This window comes from Rhipicephalus microplus, unplaced genomic scaffold (genome assembly GCF_043290135.1).
Source record: "Rhipicephalus microplus isolate Deutch F79 unplaced genomic scaffold, USDA_Rmic scaffold_569, whole genome shotgun sequence".
Classification (NCBI taxonomy): Eukaryota; Metazoa; Arthropoda; class Arachnida; order Ixodida; family Ixodidae; genus Rhipicephalus; species Rhipicephalus microplus.
This window is the reverse complement of record NW_027465129.1, coordinates 17501-30000: the sequence shown is the minus strand read 5'-3', so window position 1 is coordinate 30000 and position 12500 is coordinate 17501. Positions and strand designations below refer to the sequence as shown.

Sequence of the window (12500 nt, the reverse complement as noted above, 5' to 3'; positions counted from 1 at the left end):
CCTGTCAGGGGGACTTGCACCGTCGCAAACACCCGAGAACGTCGCCTCCCATACACCACATTTCCCGACCGCCTGCAAGGACGGGGGATTCGGTGCTGGGCTCGGTCCCGTTTCGCTCGCAGCTACTCGGGGAATCCCTGTTGGTTTCTTTTCCTCCGCTTAGTGATATGCTTAAATTCAGCGGGTTGTCTCGCCTGATCTGAGGTCGACAGCGGATACATTCGCTTCCATCAACTTCCTGCACGACCGCGTGCGCTCGCCCTACCAAGTGCGCCCGCAACCCTGTACAGGGCCACTTCTTCACAAGGCTGGCAATCGGCTTCCCCGCTGCACGCGTGCGGCGCACAACCGGTGTGACGTGGAAGTGACGGGACACGTTCGTAAACCCATCGCGAACCGAGTACGACGCCCTACCAAGTGCGCCCGCAACCCTGTACAGGGTCACATCTTCACAAGGCTGGCAAGCGGCATTCCGCTGCGCGCGTGCGTCGTCCGAGCAGTTGCGTGATAAACGACCGTGTCGAAAGCCCAAACACCGCCGAGGCCAGTCGCCGCCGCCGCAAGGGCAGCCACGCAGCCTGGCGAGAGGCATCGTCTCGTGTAGCGTCGCCCCCGCCCCAACTGGAGTGGCCCAGTTTTTTGAACGGGACGGGAACTGCGAAGCACTTAGACCGACGGCGGACTACGACGAGAACGCCTTAAGCTTCGCCAACGTTTCGCCAACTCGTGCGGGAGACTTTTTCCGCTTCGCGGCAAGTCGTCGCGCCGTGCTCTCCGCATCAACCGCGTACGCAGCGAACCGCAAACGTCGGGCGCAGCCTCCTCACCTCCCTGCGCTTTGCGCGCGAACGTTCCCTGTTCGCGCGGCAAAGCCTGGAGGAGGCACGGCCCCGCAGCGTGTTCGAGCGCCCGGTCTACGGGACACCCTGCTTACTTCGAGGGCAACAAGCGCAACGCAAGGCTGCGATCTCGCGCACTTTGCGCACGGCTGGAGAAGCTTTGCTGGCCGGCTTTCGCTCCTCGTGTTTACCGTGCGTTAAAGTTGCGCGTCCGTGGCTCTCGCAGCTCTTGCGCGCCCGGTCGCAGAGAGGAGTACGCAACCTCGACCGCACTTTCCCTGCAGGCTTCCTTCCGACTCGAAGTCCTGCGGCGGTCTCAACGAGGTGCCACATCCTCAATGCAGTCGGTCGCCCCCGTTTCGGTTGGGCTCTGGCACGACGGTCGCCACCGTCTCGCCCTTGAGTGGCCGCTGTTGGCGCTCGCTGTGAGGTGTTCAGCGTGCTGTCCGTGTTGCCGACGCGGTCAAAACGAGTCGACGGCTCACGTTCCCTTGTGCGCCGAAGGCTCTCTTGATATGTGATCCGACCCTCAGACAGACGAAGCCAAGGGAAGACCCAAGGCCGCAATGTGCGTTCAAAGAATCAGTGCTCAGTGTGTCCTGCAATTCACACCAAGTCTCGCAGCTGGCTGCGTTCTTCATCGACCCGAGAACCGAGTGATCCACCGCTTAGAGTCGTGAAAAAGTGTTTGTTCAATTCCGTACAGTCAAAACCAAACGTTTCTGGCACTCGGCCAAACAGTGGCCAAGAAGGGCGCTTTTCAGCGCACGCTTGGACTCCAAAACTCTGCCGCGCCTTTTTCGGCTGCCGCAAATCGAGCAAACGGTGTGTTTCGGACGGCGTTTCGCTTCCGCTACTTGCGAGTGCTTTCGTGGTCCACCCCTCTATAAATACTCGGGAGGCGTCGAAGCCGGTTCTCCAAGCCGGACCCGTAGGTATCGTTGTGTGCTCGCTCTCATTGGCCCGCCTAACCAGAAAATGCCTGCGGTACACCCATTTGGATAAGAGTGCACGCAGATGCGGGCCTCGACGGCTACACATTTCCTCGGGCGGCCGCCTCCCGGCCTCCGTGGAGCGCGGGATGCACGGTCCCATCGACAAGCCTCTCCCGTTTTTACCGTGGCGTCGCGGTTCACCACGGCGGGCGGGTCGGTCTCCTCCGCATAAAAAGGGGGACCCCCGCTTTTTGTTCCACGAAATCGCACAAGCTTTTTTCGCATCCACGGTTTGCCACCGCACACCAAAATGCCGATCCGGCTGCCTACTTTAGCCAACAGGTGGAGCCAGGCGCGCCGTACTTGCGCGGCACTTCCCACGTCCACCGAAGTCGGTGCCAAGGACCACTTTCGGCGCCGGAGCCGCGTACGAGCCTACTCGAGGCGGAAGAACGAAGCCAGCAAGGGCCTGGCCGCAAGTGCGTTCAATTGTCGGGACGTCCAAGTCCCTCGTTCTTCCGTGCTTCCTCTTTCGGCAAGTCGTTGCGGCACCTTCCCAAAGCGCGCAGACCCGCTAATCGCGACGAGCGCGACGTGGCCGTGCCGCCTTTCCCTCGGCAGCAAGCAAAACGCCTGGCAACGTCGACGCTCCCCTAACCGCGATCTCGCACCGTGTTTCGTGTGGCGAATTCAAAAGCCGGCCGGCGCTGCTGCAACCATTACGGTCGGTACGCATACGCCGCGGAGGGCGGGACGGTCATCGGAGCGTGCGGTTCCTCCATCGAGTACTGCGCACCTCGGCCGTCGCATCGCCGTGCCATGACCGGCCGCGCGTCAACGCGAACCGGTGCCAGCGAGATCCCTCGCCTGCAAGAACCGACCGGCAGCCTCCGTCACCCGAGGACGCGGAGGCGCTTGCCGCGGACGGCGGGACGGTATGCACTGGTGCACAGCGGACCCGTCACATCGCCAGTTCCTTGACCGACCGCCGACGCTTGTGCCGTTCCTCTCGTACTTGGCAGTCGCCGCGCGATTGTCGGGTCTCGTTCTTGCACGCTCGAACGGTCGGGAGGGCACTCGGCTGGCGTTTCGGGAACGCGCAGCCTCGCCTTCTACCGACGTAACCACGACTCGCCGTTCGCGCTCCGCCGCTCCTGTTTACAGTACTAGGCGGTCCCGCAGCGGTCGGGTCGCGCATTTCGAGCGCTTCGAGCCACGGTGCAGTGGCGGGTCGAAAGCCGACCTATGAGTGCGTTGCGCCGTTTGTACCCGCGTCCGCCACCTGGCCGACCGTCCAAGGTCGCGGTGTTGGCGTCCGCTGGGCGCAACAATTTGTCACGGGGTGCCGCTCCACATTCAGGCAGCCCCGTGGGGAAAAGCCGACCCCGCGTCCAAACGGGGTCAGCGGCAGAAAGTGTCGGGCGCAGACGCAGCTGAGGCGCTCACCCTTCACAATCCGTTAATGATCCTTCCGCAGGTTCACCTACGGAAACCTTGTTACGACTTTTACTTCCTCTAAATGATCAAGTTTGGTCATCTTTCCAACAGACCGGCGCAACCGAAAGGCCGCGCCGGACATCGGTCCGAAGACCTCACTAAATCATTCAATCGGTAGTAGCGACGGGCGGTGTGTACAAAGGGCAGGGACGTAATCAACGCGAGCTTATGACTCGCGCTTACTGGGAATTCCTCGTTCAAGGGGAACAATTGCAAGCCCCTATCCCAATCACGAAAGAAGTTCCACGGGTTACCCAGTCTTTTCAGACAGGGATAAAGACACGCTGCTTCCTTCAGTGTAGCGCGCGTGCGGCCCCGGACATCTAAGGGCATCACAGACCTGTTATTGCTCTGTTTCGTGCGGCTAGGAGCCGCTTGTCCCTCTAAGAAGGTTGTAAGGTGCTGGGAACCCCGCACCTATTTAATAGGCTAGAATCTCGTTCGTTATCGGAATTAACCAGACAAATCGCTCCACCAACTAAGAACGGCCATGCACCACCATCCACCGAATCAAGAAAGAGCTCTCAATCTGTCAATCCTCCCAGTGTCCGGGCCGGGTAAGTTTTCCCGTGTTGAGTCAAATTAAGCCGCAGGCTCCACTCCTGGTGGTGCCCTTCCGTCAATTCCTTTAAGTTTCAGCTTTGCAACCATACTTCCCCCGGAACCCAAATACTTTGGTTTCCCGGAAGCTGCCCGCCGAGTCATTTGAGTAACTCAGGCGGATCGCTGGTTGGCATCGTTTATGGTCAGAACTAGGGCGGTATCTGATCGCCTTCGAACCTCTGACTTTCGTTCTTGATCAATGAAAACATTCTTGGCAAATGCTTTCGCAGTAGTTCGTCTTGCGACGGTCCAAGAATTTCACCTCTAGCGCCGCAATACGAATGCCCCCGTCCGTCCCTCTTAATCATTACCTCGTATTCCAAAAACCAACAGAACAGAAACGAGGTCTTGTTCTATTATTCCATGCAAGTTTATTCAGGCGACTCGCCTGCGTTGAGCACTCTAATTTTTTCAAAGTAAAAGCACCGGCCATCTCGAGGCACACAATGAAGTGCACCAAGAAAGAACCGGCATGATGTTCAGTCCGAGCCGTCGCATCGGGTAGATGCACTACTCGTCTGGAACTGAGATCCAACTACGAGCTTTTTAACCGCAGCAGCTTTAGTATACGCTATTGGAGCTGGAATTACCGCGGCTGCTGGCACCAGACTTGCCCTCCAATTGATCCTCGTTAAAGGATTTAGAGTGTACTCATTTCAATTACGGGGCCTCAAAAGAGTCCCGTATTGTTATTTTTCGTCACTACCTCCCCGTGCCGGGAGTGGGTAATTTGCGCGCCTGCTGCCTTCCTTGGATGTGGTAGCCGTTTCTCAGGCTCCCTCTCCGGAATCGAACCCTGATTCTCCGTTACCCGTAACAACCATGGTAAGCAAGTAACCTACCATCGAAAGTTGATAAGGCAGACACTTGAAAGAAACGTCGCCGGCTCGTGGCCATGCGATCAGCACAAAGTTATCCAGAGTCACCACACAATACGGGCCGAAACCCGATCGATCTTGGTCTAATAAAAGCACCCGTTACCCAAAGGGCTCCAGGCTCACTGCATGTATTAGCTCTAGAATTGCCACAGTTATCCAAGTAGGAAGAAACGATCTAAGGAACCATAACTGATTTAATGAGCCATTCGCGGTTTCGCCTTATTTCGGCATGTACTTAGACATGCATGGCTTAATCTTTGAGACAAGCATATGATTACTGGCAGGATCAACCAGGTAATCGTTCGACTGCGCGTCCGTCCTCGCCCTCGGCGGGCCGGACGCAGTCTGTGTGCGGCGGAGGCCACCTTCAGGCGCCCCAACACGCTTATTTTGCACTCCGAGATGACGGCGTTCGAGCTCGCTACGGCACAACCTTCCCGAAAGACGAGTGGGAGCCGTGCGGCAAGAAGCACGTTCATGCTCGCTCTTTTTCGTTGCATCGACTCGGTCGCGCCGTGCGGGTTGCCCAAGCCCGCTGCACTGTCGGTGGACCGGCCGGAACTAGCAACGGAGCCGAGACTGCAAAGCCGCCAGACGACGGGTCACGCCCGCGTCTTCGGCGCTTTCGCATCTGAATCGCCCGAGGACGACACGGAACACACCTCGATATCGTGGTAAAACGGCACCGTCCGACAACCAGCCCCTAACGCATCAAGCGGATGAGGCTGCAGACGACTGCCGTGGATTCCCCTGGAGCAGACCCGAGGACACGCTTGACGAGGCCGAAGCCCGCCGCATATCAGACACCCGGTCGCTTTCGCGTACGCCGCTCACGAGAACCCCCACATAATAGCAGCGATAAGTACCCAGACCTCCTTGGGCCCTAATACGAGCGTACTCGAGAAAATTTCACCGCGGGTGTGCCCCGAAACGTGTGGCATGTTGAGCGTGCCACAAGTCTACGTCGCTCTCAAACCCGCCGAGGTCGTAGAATTTGCGACCCTACTCACGAAATTCCCACCGAGGATACGGCCGCAAACGTACCGCACCTTGGGTAGGCCACGAGTTTGTGCAACACTACGCTGACGGCACAGCACCGAGGTCGTGCGCGCACGCACGGGAAAATTCCGCCGCGGTTTCTGCCGAAAACGTGAGGCACCACGACTCTCCGCAAGTTCGCGTCGACTGCGAAAGACCGAAGTCGTGAACGACGTGTCCGCTACTCGCCGCCGACACGCTGGACACCAAACGTACAACGACTCGACGGCGTCGTAGAGGCCCACGACGCGGTTTTCCTTAACGACGTCTCGGCGTGGCACCGACAGGTTAGAACGGCCGACCAACGTTCCCTGTCCGCCGTTCGGCTCAGTCGAAGGGCTCGGCGACTTCGGCAACGCTGCGAAGCCGCACGGTGACGCACGCCATGTCCCCATTTTTTTTTTTCTTTCTGCGTCTGCCGGGGTGCCCCTATAATAGCAGCGATAAGCACCCAGACCGCCGTGGGTCGCTCGCCCCGGCTGACGTGGTTTTTCGTACTCCTGCGGCGGTCGCCGTCAAGCACGTCCAAATACGCTACTTTCGTGGGCGCATTCACGCTCTTTCGCTTCGCCGGAGTGCCAGCACTCACTCTGCCAAAAACGGCGAACATCCGAGCGGCGGTTCCCACTTTTGCGTCGGCGTCGCAAACCCCGCCCCGGCAGACGAGGTTTGCCGTACTCGTGCGACGGTGGCCGGCGGGCACGTCGAAAGACGCCGATATCGTGCGCGAATTGGCGCACCTTGGCTTCACCGGAGTGCCGCCACTGACTCCTCCAAAAACGGCGAAGATCCGAGCGGCGCTTCCCACTTTCGCATCGGCGTCCCGAACTCCGCCCCGGCTGACGCGGTTTACCGTACTCGTGCGACGGTCGCCGGCGAGCACGTGGAAAGACGCCGATATCGTGCCCGAATCGGCTCCGTTCGGCTTCGCCGGAGTGCCAGCACTGGCTCGGCGAAAGACGACGAACATCCGAGCGACGGTTCTCACTATTGCGTACGCGTCGCAAACCCCGCCCCGGCAGACGCACTTTGCCGTACTCGTGCGACGGTCGCCGGCGAGCACGTAGAAAGACGCCGATATCGTGCCGGAATCGGCCCCGTTTGGCTTCGCCGGAGTGCCAGCACTCACTCGGCCACAAACGGCGAACATCCGAGCGGCGGTTCCCACTTAGCCGTCGGCGTCCCGAACTCCGCCCCGGCAGACGCGGTTGCCGAGCTCGTGCGACTAGCGACCGCGAAGCCGTCTCGCGACGCCGCTTTCGTGCGCGGCTCCCACTGCGACCTGGGTCACCCGAGGTCGACGAGCAAAAAAGAATGTCGAAAAAAATTTTTTTTTTTTTTTGCGTCTGCCGGGGTGCCCCTATAATAGCAGCGATAAGCACCCAGACCGCCATGGGTCGCTCGCCCCGGCTGACGTGGTTTTTCGTTTTCCTGCGGTGGTCGTCGTCAAGCACGTCCAAACACGCCACTTTCGTGGGCGCATTCGCGCTCTTTCGCTTCGCCGGAGTGCCAGCACTCACTCTGCCAAAAACGGCGAACATCCGAGCGGCGGTTCCCACTTTTGCGTCGGCGTCGCAAACCCCGCCCCGGCAGACGAGGTTTGCCGTACTCGTGCGACGGTGGCCGGCGGGCACGTCGAAAGACGCCGATATCGTGCGCGAATTGGCGCACCTTGGCTTCACCGGAGTGCCGCCACTGACTCCTCCAAAAACGGCGAAGATCCGAGCGGCGCTTCCCACTTTCGCATCGGCGTCCCGAACTCCGCCCCGGCTGACGCGGTTTACCGTACTCGTGCGACGGTCGCCGGCGAGCACGTGGAAAGACGCCGATATCGTGCCCGAATCGGCTCCGTTCGGCTTCGCCGGATTGCCAGCACTGGCTCGGCGAAAGACGACGAACATCCGAGCGACGGTTCTCACTATTGCGTACGCGTCGCAAACCCCGCCCCGGCAGACGCACTTTGCCGTACTCGTGCGACGGTCGCCGGCGAGCACGTAGAAAGACGCCGATATCGTGCCGGAATCGGCCCCGTTTGGCTTCGCCGGAGTGCCAGCACTCACTCGGCCACAAACGGCGAACATCCGAGCGGCGGTTCCCACTTAGCCGTCGGCGTCCCGAACTCCGCCCCGGCAGACGCGGTTGCCGAGCTCGTGCGACTAGCGACCGCGAAGCCGTCTCGCGACGCCGCTTTCGTGCGCGGCTCCCACTGCGACCTGGGTCACCCGAGGTCGACGAGCAAAAAAGAATGTCGAAAAAAATTTTTTTTTTTTTTTTGCGTCTGCCGGGGTGCCCCTATAATAGCAGCGATAAGCACCCAGACCGCCATGGGTCGCTCGCCCCGGCTGACGTGGTTTTTCGTTTTCCTGCGGTGGTCGTCGTCAAGCACGTCCAAACACGCCACTTTCGTGGGCGCATTCGCGCTCTTTCGCTTCGCCGGAGTGCCAGCACTCACTCTGCCAAAAACGGCGAACATCCTAGTGGCGGTTCCCACTTTTGCGTCGGCGTCGCCAACCCCGCCCCGGCATACGCGGTTTGCCGTACTCGTGCGGCGGTGGCCGGCGGGCACGTCGAAAGACACCGATATCGTGCGCGAGTCGATGCTTCTTGGTCTCGCAGGAGGGCCGCCACTCACTCCTGCAAAAACGGCGAAGATCCGAGCGGCGCTTCCCACTTTTTCGTCGGCGTCGCAAACCTCGCCCCGGCAGACGCGCTTTGCCGTACTCGTGCGACGGTCGCCGGCGAGCACGTCGAAATACGCCGATATCGTGCCCGAATCGGCCCCGTTTCGCTTCGCCGGAGTGCCAGCACTCGCTCGGCCAAAGACGACGAACATCCGAGCGACGGTTCCCACTATTGCGTACGCGTCGCGAACCCCGCCCCGGCAGACGCGGTTTGCCGTACTCGTGCGGCGGTGGCCGGCGGGCACGTCGAAAGACGCCGATATCGTGCACGAATTGGCGCTCCTTGGCTTCACCGGAGTGCCAGCACTCACTCGGCCAAAAACGGCGAACATCCGAGCAGCGGTACCCACTTAGCCGTCGGCATCCCGAACTCCGCGCCGGCTGACGCGGTTGCCGAGCTCGTGCGACTAGCGACCGCGAACGCGTCTCGCGACGCCGCTTTCGTGCGCGGCTCCCATTGCGACCTGGGTTACCCGAGCTCGACCAGCAAAAAAGAAGGTCGAAAATTTTTTTTTTTTTTTCTGCGTCTGCCGGGGTGCCCCTATAATAGCAGCGATAAGCACCCAGACCGCCGTGTGTCGCTCGCCCCGGCTGACGTGGTTTTTCGTACTCCTGCAGCGGTCGCCGTCACGCACGTCCAAATACGCCACTTTCGTGGGCGCATTCGCGCTCTTTCGCGTCGCCGGAGTGCCAGCACTCACTCTGCCAAAAACGGCCAACATCCGAGCGGCGGTTCCCACTTTTGCGTCGGCGTCGTAAACCCCGCCCCGGCAGACGCGGTTTGCCCTACTCGTGCGACGGTCGCCGGCGAGCGCGTCGAAAGACGCCGATATCGTGCGCTAATTGGCGCTCCTTGGCTTCTCCGGAGTGCCGCCACTCACTCCTCCAAAAACGGCGAAGATCCGAGCGGCGTTCTCCACTTTCGCATCGGCGTCCCGAACTCCGCCCGGGCTGACGCGGTTTACCGTACTCGTGCGACGGTCGCCGGCGGGCACGTCGAAAGACGCCGATATCGTGCCGTAATCGGCCCCGTTTGGCTTCGCCCGTGTGCCAGCACTCACTCGGCCAAAAACGGCGAACATCCGAGCAGCGTTTCCCACTTTCGCATCGGCGTCCCGAAGCCCGCCCCGGCAGACGCGGTTTGCCCTACTCGAGCGACGGTCGCCGGCGATCACGTCGAAAGGCGCCGAATTCGTGCACGAATCGATGCTTCTTGGTCTCGCAGGAGGGCCGCCACTCACTCCTGCAAAAACGGCGAAGATCCGAGTTGCGCTTCCCACTTTTTCGTCGGCGTCCCGAACTACGCCCCGGCTGACGCGGTTTACCGTACTCGTGCGACGGTCGCCGGCGGGCACTTCAAAATACGCCGATTTCGTGGGCGCATTCACGCTGTTTCGCTTCCCCGGAGTGCCAACACTCACTCTGCCGAAAGCGGCGATCATCCGAGCGGCGGTTCCCACTTTTGCGTCGGCTTCGCAAACGGCGCCCCGGCAGACGCGCTCGTGCGACGTACTCGTGCGACGGTCGCCGGCGAGCACGTCGAAAGACGCCGATATCGTGCTCGAATCGACCCCGTTTCGCTTCGCCGGAGTGCTGCCAGTCACGGCGCAGAAAACGGCGAACAAGTGTTTTTTTTTTTTTTTCCTAGAATTTGTGTTATAGAAGGCACATTTGATATCGGACGATAATTTTCAACTTTATCACGCGCACCGATTTTCGTGTAGAGGTTTGCAAGTTTATGGGAATTTCTCCACTTGGAATAATGCGATTTAGTAGTACTACGAGAACTTCATGGATGTACTCAAGGGTACGGGGCAAGTCAGTTACGTCAACACCTGCAGATTTTTTACACTTCAAACTGAAAATTGTTGGTTGTGAGTCCTCGTGTGATATTAAAGGCCGATTCGCTAACACATAGAACAAAGAAAGAAAGGAAGAAAAAACGCCCGCGCTCGCTCAAGAAACCTGGGTTCGCAACAAGTGGCAACAACAAGCAACCGAGCGAGTGCGCCAAAACCCGTGGCGGCCGAACAAACGCGAAGTCCCAACCGCGTCAGCCGGGGCGGCACGGGACAGGAAAAATCACTTCAGCCGGGGCGGCGGGGCACCGAATAAACCTCGTCACCTCGTCGCAGGATAAAAGAGGAAACAAAAAGTCTAAACAGCGTCTGCTGGAGCGAATGCGTAATAAAACAACAACAACAACAAAAAAAAAAAACACCCGCGCTCAAGAAGTCTGCAATCACCACAAAAGGCGACTGTGACCGAGCAGCGTCAGCCGGGGCCGTGCGGAAACGGAAAAACCCGACTACCGGGGCGTCGAGGCACCGAAAAATCCACTTCAGCCGCGGCGAAAAAAAAAAACAAAAAGAAAGACGGAGGGGGGGGGGGAACCACGTCTGCCGGGGCGAAGGAAAAAAAAAAACGCGTCTGCCGGGGCGAGCCCGGGTGCGGCACCACCGGGAAAACTGTGGCAAACAGACATGGCGATCGAGTGAGTGGGCCGCCAGCCAGGCTCAGCCAAAAAGTGCAAAGTCCGAACTGCGTCAGCCGGGGCGGCAAAAACCACGTCAGCCGGGGCGGCGCAAAAAACCGCGTCTGCCGGGGCGGCACGAAACCGCGTCAGCCGGGGCGGCGCGAAAACTGCGTCAGCCGGGGCGAAAGAAAAAAAAAAAACGCGTCTGCCGGGGCGAGCCCGGGTGCGGCACCACCGGGAAAACTGTGGCAAACAGACATGGCGATCGAGTGAGTGGGCCGCCAGCCAGGCACAGCCGAAAAGTGCAAAGTCCGAACCGTGTCAGCCGGGGCGGCAAAAAACCGCGTCAGCCGGGGCGGCGCAAAAAACCGCGTCTGCCGGGGCGGCACGAAACCGCGTCAGCCGGGGCGGCGCGAAAACTGCGTCAGCCGGGGCGAGCCCGGGTGCGGCACCACCGGGAAAACTGTGGCAAACAGACATGGCGATCGAGTGAGTGGGCCGCCAGCCAGGCTCAGCCAAAAAGTGCCAAGTCCGAACTGCGTCAGCCGGGGCGGCAAAAAACCGCGTCAGCCGGGGCGGCGCAAAAAACCGCGTCTGCCGGGGCGGCGCGAAAACCGCGTCTGCCGGGGCGGCGCGAAAACTGCGTCAGCCGGGGCGAAAGAAAAAAAAAAACGCGTCTGCCGGGGCGAGCCCGGGTGCGGCACCACCGGGAAAACTGTGGCAAACAGACATGGCGATCGAGTGAGTGGGCCGCCAGCAAGGCTCAGCCAAAAAGTGCTAAGTCCGAACTGCGTCAGCTGGGGCGGCAAAAAACCGCGTCTGCCGGGGCGGCACGAAACCGCGTCAGCCGGGGCGGCGCGAAAACCGCGTCTGCCGGGGCGGCACGAAACCGCGTCAGCCGGGGCGGCGCGAAAACTGCGTCAGCCGGGGCGAGCCCGGGTGCGGCACCACCGGGAAAACTGTGGCAAACAGACATGGCGATCGAGTGAGTGGGCCGCCAGCCAGGCACAGCCGAAAAGTGCTAAGTCCGAACTGCGTCAGCCGGGGCGGCAAAAACCGCGTCAGCCGGGGCGGCGCGAAAACCGCGTCTGCCGGGGCGGCACGAAACCGCGTCAGCCGGGGCGGCGCGAAAACTGCGTCAGCCGGGGCGAGCCCGGGTGCGGCACCACCGGGAAAACTGTGGCTAACAGACATGGCGATCGAGTGAGTGGGCCACCAGCCAGGCTCAGCCAAAAAGTGCTAAGTCCGAACTGCGTCAGCCGGGGCGGCAAAAACCGCGTCAGCCGGGGCGGCGCAAAAAACCGCGTCTGCCGGGGCGGCACGAAACCGCGTCAGCCGGGGCGGCGCGAAAACTGCGTCAGCCGGGGCGAAAGAAAAAAAAAAAACGCGTCTGCCGGGGCGAGCCCGGGTGCGGCACCACCGGGAAAACTGTGGCAAACAGACATGGCGATCGAGTGAGTGGGCCGCCAGCCAGGCACAGCCGAAAAGTGCCAAGTCCGAACTGCGTCAGCCGGGGCGGCAAAAAACCGCGTCAGCCGGGGCGGCGCAAAAAA

The 12500-nt window shown here is 60.6% G+C and overlaps 3 non-coding genes across 3 annotated transcripts in view; all 3 read right to left on the bottom strand.

Moving 5' to 3' along the window:
• The window catches only part of LOC142795155 (large subunit ribosomal RNA), a 3958-nt gene extending 3750 nt beyond the window's left edge, over window positions 1-208 (bottom strand). The window contains exon 1 of the ribosomal RNA XR_012892808.1: window positions 1-208. This exon is cut by the window's left edge and continues 3750 nt beyond it. This is a non-coding gene — a ribosomal RNA (large subunit ribosomal RNA).
• Window positions 209-1362: 1154 nt separating this feature from the next.
• On the bottom strand, window positions 1363-1515 carry LOC142795157 (5.8S ribosomal RNA). Its single transcript, XR_012892810.1, has one exon. It is a non-coding gene; the product is annotated as a 5.8S ribosomal RNA (ribosomal RNA).
• Window positions 1516-3234: 1719 nt separating this feature from the next.
• LOC142795160 (small subunit ribosomal RNA) lies at window positions 3235-5049 on the bottom strand. The gene has a single exon (XR_012892813.1). It is a non-coding gene; the product is annotated as a small subunit ribosomal RNA (ribosomal RNA).
• Between the last annotated feature and the right edge of the window lie 7451 nt (window positions 5050-12500).